The sequence below is a fragment of the Paroedura picta genome, chromosome 6 (assembly GCF_049243985.1).
Source record: "Paroedura picta isolate Pp20150507F chromosome 6, Ppicta_v3.0, whole genome shotgun sequence".
Taxonomy (NCBI): Eukaryota; Metazoa; Chordata; class Lepidosauria; order Squamata; family Gekkonidae; genus Paroedura; species Paroedura picta.
Window position 1 is genome coordinate 63917735 of NC_135374.1, and position 10337 is coordinate 63928071.

The window sequence follows — 10337 nt, forward strand, 5'->3', positions numbered from 1 at the left end:
AGCTCCTGATATGGTCTAACACCATGCACAGGAGCAGGTGGGGGGCGACCTGATCACATACCCCGAGGCTTTCCACCCGACCTCGACCAAAAGCCTGGCAGAACAGCTCCATTTTGCAGGCCCTGTGGAACTCAGAGAGCTCTGACAGGCCTAAAGCTCGTCCTGGAGCTCATTCCACCAGGTAGGGGCCAGGACCAGGCTTGCCTCCCAGGGCCCCAGGACCCTCAGCAGATTCATACCTGCAGAGCGAAGTGCCCTGCAGTGGGCATAAGTAAGTAGATGGTCCTGTAGTTAAGTAGGGCCCAATCCACGTAAAGCCTGAAAGGTCAAAACCAATACCTTGACCTGATCCGGAAGCAAATTGGTAGCCAATGCTGTTATTTCAGAAGTGGCTGAACATGGGCCCTCCAGGTGACCTGGTAAGTATCCGTGCAGATGCATTCTGCACCAATTGCAATTTCCGGGTCAGGGACAAGGGTAGGCCTGAGTACAGCGAGTTACAGAAGACTAACCTGGAAATTGCATGGATCACCGTGGCCAGGTGTTCCGGGGACAAGTAGGGCATTAGTAGCTGGGCTTGGCGCAGGTGGAAAAACACCATTTGGGCTACCTTAGTGATCCGAACCTTCTTAGATAGGGAGGCATCAAAAATCATTCACAAATTCCTGGTTTGCAGTACAGATGTCAGTTGCACCCCATCCAGGCAGGAGGCGGGAAGTCAGGGGGGCGCGGCGGGAAACTAAGTGGAGCAGGGGCTCAGGCGGCAGCGACATCCCTCGGCAAAAGACTACCCCCACCCCGGTCTTGAGTAAAATTGTCAAATGTTGACTGGTCCCCGGTTATAAAAAGGTTGGGGACCACTGCTTTAAGGCAATATTTAATCCATTCACATAGAGGGTGTTTATTCTTCCTGTAGGAAAAAAGCAAAGCACAGGTAATGGGGATGAAGATGAGTATAGGCAACATAAATCAACCCCTGCACCTCTAACTCGGATGCAAAATCTGTTTTGAATGCAGCACTGCTCTCAAGTTTTCCAGTGCCTCTTGTGAATGTTTTGACAAGATAATAGGCAGAAATATGACTCAACAAGCAGATAACTGAGCAAGTGTGGATTGATAGAAGTGGCTCACAATTGCCAGATGGCAATATGTGATGCAAGACACACACAAAAGCATAGTGCTGACTGATGCAGTTTATGGTTTTCCTTCTGATTTGCAGATGTCTTTTCCTTTGGCTCACACAGGCCCTAACTGTATTCTCTTCCACCCCAACCCCAGTTCTACAGATGACAGTATTTATAAATTTCATAAAGATTTGCCTAAAAGAAACATGCAGTTAGTTGGGTATCCTTGGGCCAGTCACAGTTCTCTCCACCTACTTCACAGGGTGTCTATTGTGGGGCGAGGAAGGGCAAGTGGGGAGAGTAAGCCACTTTGAGACTCCTGGGAGTGACAAGTGGAGTACAAAAAGAAAAAGCTCTTCCAAGATCACGTGTTGTAGACTGCATTCCAGTTCCTGCCTCTGCACTTGTACCTTACATCAAAGAGATGAAGTTGTAGTTGTTACAGATTGTATCTATATCAGTTGGGAATTTGCAATTATCTTATTCTGTGAATGCTACAGGTTGTTAAGATTGGATCCAGCATTTATGTCCATAAAAAAGGAAGTAGGAGGTCTTCTTTGATCTTCAAAAAAGGCTAATCTGAGGATTATGGGACCTGCATGAACAAAATGCATGTGGAACAGGCTGTAGTATGGAAAGCGGCTGGCAGAAGCGCCAACTAAGCAATACATTTGAAATAAGTTGAGTCGAGGCTCTCATGAACTGACTTGCAGTCATACTTGCCATTGGGAAACTCAAATTCCCAACCATGCCAAGGCCCAGTTCACCTTGGGAGCATTCCAGGCCATCAGGAGGGGGTTTCCGCTTTCTCCATGCACCATTTTCCCCAGCCGAAATGCTACAAGGGAGTCCAGTTTGCCCCACTCTAGTGCTGGATCCAGCCTGGTATACAGACAATCATTCCACTTGCTAAACCTTGTGTTTAAAAGGCTCTCAGTGGGCTTGGCAGTTGATGCCACGTCACCTTCAAGTAAAAGTGGACATCTGCCTGTGGATCACTGTAGCTACATTCCTTCACTGGGCTTATCACATGCAGTAACTTTCCATCAGCTCTTCTGTGATCAAGTTTTACCACCCCCACAATTGCCTCCAGGCCTCCCCCATACCCTGTCATGGCTTATCCTTTGGTTGACGCTATGCAACAGCCAACTGGCTAAGCTTTTTAAAGTGGCATCTCCTAAAATCAGCTACCCAGTGCATCAGTGTGGGCTTTATATATCTACTGTACCTTCTTGTTTGGATTTGAGTGTACTTTATGTTGAGTTAAGATAAGAGCAATACTGAACTTCAACTCTTATTCCTGATAATGTGTTCTTTTTTAATGTGCAGAACTTGTTGCTGTTTTAAAAGAAAACCAAATCTACTAACTAGCATTTTAAATAAATTCCAGTGTGTCTCATTTTGTAGCCTACCATAATAGGAGTTTGTAGTCAAGCTGTCAGGATATCAACAACTCAGGACTTTGCAGTTAATCTGCATTTATGACTGCATTTTTTTAAAGCCTACTGCTTTTCCTTGGTTGGTATTCCTGCTTTTATTTAAAACTTTTGAGAGAAATATCATTTTCAGTCCTCTTTGCGTCAAATCTTTTGAAAGCAAATTAAAATTCCCTCCCTGGTAATTCAAATGGATCATAATAATTTCCACCCCAAGGTGATCTTGGGGACAATATCAGTTTTCAATAACTAACTTTCTATTAGGAGTCAAAGGCATATTTTTCCCATTGATCATTTATTGGCAACATTGCCTAATTTAATACCATTTGAAGATGAAATTATGTTTGACAATGAAGAATACACTGCAGGTCTTTCTCAACTAATATGTTATTTGTACGTTTTTACATTGTAAATGTTATTTTGGAACTTAATGGGCTACCTAACAGTCCAATTCTAAACAGTCACACTCTAAACTCATTGATTTAAGTGGATGTAGAAGACAGTGCTAAAGACTGCACTGTAAATCCTACAGTTAAATAATTAAAACATTTTGTTCTAAGAAACATGAATTTAACAAGAACATCAACCTGGAGATCTGGTGTTTAAATCACTATTCTTATACCTTAACTGCACGTTGATTTGACAATGTCATTTCAATGTAGTTTTAAATAATTCACAAGTAAAAGTGTTAGACTGCATGAGAATAAGCCTTCAGTGGAGGAATTCTCCAGCTGTTTATTTATTTGATTTCTCCACCACCAGTTCCGAAACCAGTCTGACTTGTGGCAGTTTACAATAAAAGAATAAAACCCCATAAAACAGAAACAACAGTAGTCCTCAGTGGTGAGTAAAATAATCTATATCCCTCCCACTTCCCCGACTGCAGCCTATAACACCAGGGCACACCAGTTCTCAGTATCCACCATTGTCTATTATGCAGATGTATTTGAGGCTCCCATAATCAGAAAATAAGAAAGTTGTATCAGCCTCGTCCCGTGGCATAAAGATTTTGCTTATCCAGACAAGTGTTCATGTACAAAGCCATATAAACATACCTGGGAAAAAGCCCATTGCATTCAGGAATACTACGGGCACTAGATTGAGGGGGGGGGGGTGGAAGAACTCTGCAGATGGCCTCTCCCTCCCCTCAGGACCTGGAAAAGCTGCAGGCTGTAGGCCTCCAGGCAGGGAACTCACCAGTAGGGGGAGCTCTCATACAGCATGGATCTACAGTTTCTCAGCCTTGGAGGGAAGTGGGAGGAGGAGGGGGTCTTAAGGGGTGGGATTTGCTGGCCGCTGGACAGACAGCAAGCCGGCTGGAGAAGGAGGCACTAAGGAGTGGGACAGCCGCCCTGAGTGGGTGCTAAATGCTGAGTGGCACTTAAGCCATGAGACCGGCTCCTCCTCCTAGCCCTTACCAGAAATTCAACTTGAAACAAGCAGCTATAATAGCAACATTCAAAATGCCTTTGGTCTACAACCATAAATCATGTAACATGCTACTCAAGGAACAGCTGCTGAGAAAAGAATAAACTATTTCACATCCTCCATGTCAGAAAAGGAGAGTAAACATTTTATACACCATGGACTGGATTCAGATTCAGACCACGGAAGTGGATCCTAAGGCGCCCTTCTGCTTATTCCATGAGCTCTCAGAGGGGTGTTTCCATTCATTGAAAGGCATTTAAAGATGGTTTGGGTTCAATCCAGTAAACCTGGGGCCCAGATTACTTTAATTCTAATGCTATGACAGGACTATTCATGATTTTATATGAGGAAGGAGAAACTAAGAATAAGTTATTAAAAATCCTTGCAGGAATTATCTTGTAGAGTGAATCCCAAGAACAAAATGTTTATTTCATGACAGTATCTTTTTTTCCCTTCTGCATTAAAAATATATATTGTTTTATTTAAAACTGTATACAAATCTGGGGGAAAGATGAACAAATAGAGAGGATTCCGTGAACTCAATCTTTCACCAAACTTCATAGAATTATATAGGAAACCTTGACAGTAGCTCATTCTATTATTTCTCATACTGACAGTACAGAGGTTTTGCATTTATTTTTGGCTACAGCCACTCTTATTAATGATCATACCAATGAAATGTGCACTATTAGATGCTGTATCATATCCGGTAAATAAGACAGCTATGTGCACTGTGCATGGGACCATCTCACTTCGTCTGTACACTGAATTACAAATTGGGAAGTAGCCTCATTGGTCACCAAATCTATCTTTCTCCCTCAACCAGGAGTTCTGTGTAAGAGCTGTACCTCAAAGTATGTCCCCCATGGGAATGCCATCAAAAATGTTATCCCATGTCCAGTCCTCTTCTTGGCTACTATAACATATGCAGTTTTGAGTTAGAATGATGGTCCATGTACTTCTACCATTGTCCAGTCCAGCAGCAGCTTTCCAGGATTTTAGTCAGAGACCATTCTGCTTGAAAGCCTTTAAAGAAGATACAGGAACTGAACCTGGGATCTTCTGCATGCATAGTATGTTCTCTGCCACTGATTCACACCACTTACAAGATGAAACTGTATCATCACATTATGAGTTCTGGCATTTCATCTTTTTGGGAATCCCCAGATTAGCTGTAATGGCAGCCAATAAAATGGAACAGAAATAGAAAACATGAAGTGTAATTCAATGGGGTAAGTGCTCTTGGTAGGAGACTGTATGCTCTGTTAGCCAAAAGCCTTGAGTGATTTCTCTGTCCCCTTTAGACGGATCTCAGAAGAGGGGAAGTGCCTAGTCTAGGCTCTCATAACTGTTTGAGGATCCACCAAGATCTAGGGAGATTATTTTGGTAGCAGATGAAACTGGATGGAGTGTTTTTCTCTCCTGTCCTCTCCTGCTTCAGGCTCCTGGAAGTTTTCACAGCCTCCTAAATTTAGTGGCACAGTTCAATGCTAATGGAGCAGACAAGCTATGGGAAGATAGGTATAAGCATTCAAAACTGAACTTGCAGGGAAGGAAAGAGTGCACGTGTGTATTTTAGGAAGTAGTACCATTTATTTGTTTGGTAGAACTCTGGATAGGTTTCTGGTGGGATATTGTTTGTTGAAAATGTTGGAAATATGGAGGGATTTCTGTTTTGATGAGAAGGCATTATATTTGGTGGGATACTGTCTATTTAGAAGGACAGAGGAGAGACTCTGTTGAGAAAAGACTTCCTGCTATGCTAGTGTGGTTTGATTATTGGAACCATGGGAGCTAAGTCCTCAAAGCAGAAAGTGGACGCTAAGAGATCCCTGAGCTGAATGTTGGCTCTGAACACGGCTCTGAATAGACTAAGCAGAGATTTATTTACCTCTGTCAATATCACTGGCCTTTGTATATGTCCCAACCAGATTTAGAGGATCAATGGCCATCTGAAGGCTGCTTTGAGTGGGCGCATCTCTTGGTGTTAAGATGGCTTGTGGAAGTTTCCTACCCTGGCCCATTTATTTTTCTATCTCTTTGGGTGGAAGAGGCTGCTAAATACCAACCTTTTCCAGCAGTGCATGCTAAAGGAAAACAAACAAAACTGATCAAAATACAGTCCCCTTTCCTATTCCAACATTAGTTTATACTTCAGCTTCACAGGTTTCCCCCCTTGCCAGTGATGCTGAGCTGGAAGAGTTAATTTTTTTCCAGGATGTGGAAGGACAGTTCCCTTTGTTCCTGTCGTAAGCACTGATTTGCTAGCCAGAGCTGCGAAATCCCCTGCAGAACTACAGCAGGAAGAGCCAGAAAAAAGGGAAGGGGGAGAGTCAAGGGGGAGTGAGGCTCAAAAGAGTAGTGTTGTTGTGCTATATTATGATATAAATACTACTAGTTAAAAAGCCCACTGCATGGCTAAATGCAGCGGGTGCCAGCAGGGCATTGTTTGGGGGAGGGGAGGCAGAGGGAGGCAGGGCCAGGCAGGTGAAGTGGGTAGTGGGCTCCTGCAAGCTCCTAAATCATACCTGCATAATGTGGCATGGGGAGGGCGCCGTGGGGCTGGGGCAGGTGGTCTGTAGGCAGGCTGGTGGCAGCGGTGTCAGTGCAGGGTGATGGCAGACGGCTAGGGGGCATGGGAGGCGGCGGTTCCCTGGTCCCGGACAGTGGACCACTGATAGGGCCATTTCCTAAATATATAAAGGCACTATGGTTAACAAAAACTATTCTCCAAGAGCCATATGATCCATCCAAAGTGTATGCTGTAATTAAGGAAAATGTTAACATGTCTAAGGTTTCAAATGTAGGATTCTTCCCTGTCTGTACCTATTTTAATTAGGCCAGTCCCATATTTGTCCATACTCCCTGGACTAATGCAGATTTATTATTTATTTAAATTTTTATACTGCCCTTCCAAACGGCTCTAGGTGGTTTACATATAACTTTCCGGGCTAATTACATAGAACATTGTAACAAGTGTATATAACAAGTGTAACCATCGTAACATAATATGTCAACCAGAACAATATTTTAACAGGAACATTGACAAATCCTTGGGTAGGTTTGATTCTTCAGTCATGGAAGGGGGGTGTCTGGAGGGGGGGGCAGCGAGTGTTTTGGGGTCGATTGGTCTCAAGCAAATGCCTGGTGGAAGAGCTCCCTTTTGCAAGCCCTGCAAAATTGTGAGAGTTCATACCGAGCCCTGATCACTTCCATCTGCCAATCCATGCCAAATCCCAAAGAAAACATTGACAAATTCATTAAGGAACTAAAAGATCTGATTGGAATCTGATTGGAATCATTCTGATTGGAAACATTGGAATCTGCTTTCAGGTGACAGGAAAATTAGTGAAAGTATGCATTGAATCCAGTGATTTTACTCAAATCATGAAATATGCAAGGGATGTGAAAGAAATGAGGGATGGCCTGGCTTGTCTCAGATCACTCCAAAATCCAATGAGCCCATGATAAAGGGGGGCGGGGGTTGGAGGACACTACTAGATTACAGGAAACTATGATAAAAACATTAGACAATGTTTTTCTTAAGTGTATGCATTGGAGGAAGATCCCTGAAGCTAAGTTGGATGAGGAAAGTTCAAGGGATTATTATGAGCACCTGTGTGACATTCTAAGATTAATCCTGATGACAATGACCAGGAACTGCAAAGGGTTTATCTGAGGGTCTCTTCCCAGAACTGACAAAGAAACTCTGTTCTTTATATTGAGCAGTTCCCATCTAAAATCTTGCAGGTAGCCACACAGTTCTGGAAAGATCAGTAGGAGGAAGAGAGAAAGAAAGCACATCTCTCCACTATACTCATGGCTTTGCAGATTCAAGAAAAATTGATGAGCCCCAGCAACATCAAATAGCACAACAGGGTGGTCCCCATAAGTTTTCTGATAATAGGCAAACTCAGGCTTGCCATTATTGTGGAATTATGGGATATTTTGGCTATGACAGTAGGAAGAGACAAAGAACAGAGACCAGCATCAGCTCTAACCTAACCTGCCAGAAGGAGGTGTGCAACCCCCTAGAACCTGCTTTTCCAGAGCCTATTTATGACATGGCACCACTGATTAACTTATTTTTAACTAGCAAGAAAGCCCATTGCAACCAGGAATGCAATGGGCGCTAGGACCCAGGGGACACCAGGAGGTGCTTTTTTTTCCTGCTGCGTGGAGCTGTGAAAGGCTCCTACAGGGTTTTTTTTTTCTGCTGCTTGGAGCTGGGAAAGGCTCCTACAGGGTTTTGTTTTCTGCTGCTTGGATCTGCGAAAGGCTCCTACAGGGTTTTTTTTTCTGCTGCTTGGAGCTGTGAAAGGCTCCTGCAGGGTTTTTTTTTTCTGCTAGCTCTCGTGGGCGTGCCGGCTTGGAGCTCCTACAGGGGTTTTTTTTCCTGCTGCTTGGAGCTGGGAAAGGCTCCTTCAGGGTTTTGTTTTCTGCTGCTTGGATCTGCGAAAGGCTCCTTCAGGGTTTTGTTTTCTGCTGCTTGGATCTGCGAAAGGCTCCTACAGGGTTTTTTTTTTTTCTGCTGCTTGGATCTGCGAAAGGCTCCTACAGGGTTTTTTTTTCTGCTGCTTGGAGCTGTGAAAGGCTCCTGCAGGGTTTTTTTTTTCTGCTAGCTCTCGTGGGCGTGCCGGCTTGGAGCTCCTACAGGGGTTTTTTTTTCTGCTGCTTGGAGCTGGGAAAGGCTCCTTCAGGGTTTTGTTTTCTGCTGCGTGGAGCTGCGAAAGGCTCCTACAGGGTTAATTTTTTTCTGCTGCCTCTCGTCGGCGCGGCGGCTTGGAGCTCCTACAGGGTTTTTTTTTTCTGCTGCCTCTCGTCGCGCTAGCGGCGAAAGGCTCCTCCGGGGGTGTTTCTTTTTTTCTGCAGCTTCTCGGCGGCTGGAGTCTTGTGTTGTGTTTGCGGCGGGGGCTTCCTTGGGGCCGGCCTGACGCGGTGAGAGACGCTTCGCGCCTCTCACCACGTCAGGCCGGGAGCAACTGCGAGCCGCGCTGAGCGCGGCTCGCAGTTGCTGGGGCTGGGAATCGGAGGGACCAATCGGCAGGCGCTTCGCGCCTGCCGTTTGGTCCCTCCGGTTGTCTGTCATGAGGAAGGGTCCAATCCGGACCCTTCCTCATCCCGGACACATCCCGCCCCAGAACCCCTTACTGTTTTATTTAGTCCGTGGCGCCCGCGGCGCCACGGGCGGTGTACAGATTTGATTATTCTCATTTTTCCTTGCCTACTGGATACAGGTTCCTCTTACACTATGATCCATCCATTGGAGGCATTACTTCTTACATCTTCTGACATTGTATTGGCTTCAGGTATAAGGGATTCAGTCAACCCCATGTTCTATCTGCACCAGTTTCTGTTTCTTCAGGACTATATAAGGTAACAAGCCCACCCTATGACTTTGTTAATGTAAGGATTTGTTGGGTGGATTTGATGGATTTGATAGTAAATTTGCCAATATCTGACTTTGTTCAGGGTCCGTTTTGTTAACTGCAACAGGAACCAGAGGATTCAGACGGACCTACCAGGATCTTCTGAATACTTTGCATGTACCCTATTGTGGTTTTCCAAACCTAATAAAGTTGGAAGCTTGTCAGAAGCAGACCCTGTTAAATATGTAGTCTGGTCCAATGCAAGCTTCCCAAAACCTGCCCAACACCTTTTATTTAAAAAACAGATTAAGGAAATCACCCTCATCATTGAAGTGTTGTTATAAAAGACAATGCTGATTGACCCCCCCCCCAACTCCTATGTCCCCCCAACTTTATTCTTGCATTCATCTGTCTCATCACCTTTTCTTGATCCTCATGGCTTTCTCTCTGTTACAAAAAGAGCTCAACATTCCCAGAATCTTCCTCATACCAGGTCCTGGTGGGAGGGGGAGGCTGTCCACAGAGTTCTTCTACTCCACTCCCTAATCTAGAGCCCATTGGATTACTGAATGCAACAGGCTTGACTCCTAGTTATTAATAATGGTTTTAAAATTGTGAGCCAATATATGCAAAGAGGAGGGAGATGCTAAGGAATTTTATGTTTTATAATAGTGTTTAAATTATGAATCTGCTGGTTTGACAAATTTTAGAGATGTGTTCCCGCTTGACCTCCCCTCCCTCCAATGTGGATTGGTGCCACACTATCTTTCAGAGAACAGTTTCACAATTTGTTTGCATTTTTGGAATGTAGAATGCATTCTGAACAGAGGTTAGAGAAATGTTTAGGAACAGAAGTGATAAACTGTCTTCGAAATTCTAGACTTATACCTTTTGCCTACTTGATTCTATAAAGCAGTGGTTCTCAACCTTCCTAATGCCATGACCCTTTAATATCGTTCCTCATGTTGTGGTGACACCCA